We start from the raw sequence: 1,743 nt of genomic DNA on the forward strand, positions 1-1,743 counted from the left end.
AGGTTTCATGTAGAGTTGGTTTTTTTCCCCTCTTTCTCCCCCTTAATGGAGAAGCCACAGTGTTTGCTGGGATTGGGGGTTTCTTTATTGTGTTTTAAGTGACGCAGCACAGCGTGCTCTGGGTAAGGCTTTTGTGCTCCCTGTGAGCAGCACCCACCTGCTGCTCTCCCCCCCTGTGCCACCCCTGGGGAGGTTTTCCTTTGTGAGCAGGAGGAATCAGGGGCTCAGCAGCAGCTGGGGGGGACAAGGTGCAGGAGCGAGTCCCCCGGGAGCCCGGCCGCGCGGGCAGAGCTCTGCACCAGCGCACAGCGGTTTCGGTGACGGCTGTTGGCCACTCAGTACCTTCAACACACAGACTTTGGAGACTGACCTTCGGCATCTCGTTGTCATGAAGAACCCACCACCACGTGCTGGGGTGGAAACTCTGGTCCGTCTTCACGGATACGGGTAGTTTGGGTTTGTTTTTTCCTTTTTGCTTGGAGCAGGAGAAACCCACATGCCACCGCTGCTAATTTTCCCTGTAAACAGGAATCCTTGTTGCTACAGTTTGTGACCAGACCCCGGGGATGAGCATCGCTTCCTCGGACAGAAGACACAGGGTTTATTCAGATCATCTCCTCGTATTCTGTGTTGCTGACCTGAATCCATCCAACACAGAGGCTGTGGCTTGTCCAAAACCAGAGCACGGGGTGGGCAGGGCTGCGGTGGATGCGGCACAGCTTCCCCATGACCATTTCACCGTGCATCCCTGCGGCCATCCGGGCTGCGGGAGCCAGCGGGGACAGGAGCTCTGCACCCCCGACCCAGCGACAGCCAGCACCAGGGCTCAGGCAGCCGCGCAGCAACAGGCTGGGAGGTTTTTTTTTGGTTTTTAATATGCTCCACCCCAACACAGCTCTGGCAGCAAAACTGTTAGCGCAGAGTGAGCAGAGGAGCCCATCTGTCAGAAAAGACACCTCACCTCTGGGCAGGAGAGGAGATAAAGGGGTTTTTGTCAGCACATCTGCGTCTACCTCTGAAGTGTTGCTGGCAGCGTCCTGAGGGTGAGGGTGGGATGTGTCACATTCCTGGAAAACGGAGCTGCTCCCTCGGGGCTGCCCAGGGACCCGGCCTGAATTCCAGCTGCGTGGGCAGCGCAGCCTCCAGAGCAAGGCTGAGCCCAGCCAGGGCAGAGGGCGAGGCCGGGCACGGGTGTCACCGGCATTCGGGTGACAAAGGCATGCAAACCAAACGGGGGCAAGTCACCTAAAATCATTCCCACTAACACAACTACTTTTACTAACACAGCTTAAGCCGTAACAGCCTTGAGATGGAGGGAGTAAACCAATGGAGTCTTGTGGGTTTACCTGGGATTCTTTTCCAAAGTCCCTCCCGTTGCTGGAGGGTGTCACCTCCATGGATGAGGGACACTAAGGCAGCGTCACTGGCACGTCTAGCCCTCTCCAGCGCCAAGGCAGCGGTGGGGCCAGGAGCAGGAACACGGCTCAGCTCCGAGGGGATGGCTTCCAGCAAAAGGGCTGGAAGGTGCAGCTGCAGGGCCTTAACGTCGAACAGCTACAACTGCTTCCAAAGTGACCCTCTCTGTGCCCTTGGATAAGATTTTGCACATTAATGCCTGCAAATCTGATTATTCCAAGGATTTTACAAGCCACGTTCAACCAAACGAGCTCATCAAAACAATCTTTTGTTCTTCGAAAGGGAGCCTATCATGAGGTAGGAAAAGAAAAGAGCACTGAACAGTAA

Source organism: Chroicocephalus ridibundus, chromosome 8, assembly GCF_963924245.1.
Source record: "Chroicocephalus ridibundus chromosome 8, bChrRid1.1, whole genome shotgun sequence".
In the NCBI taxonomy this organism is placed as follows: domain Eukaryota; kingdom Metazoa; phylum Chordata; class Aves; order Charadriiformes; family Laridae; genus Chroicocephalus; species Chroicocephalus ridibundus.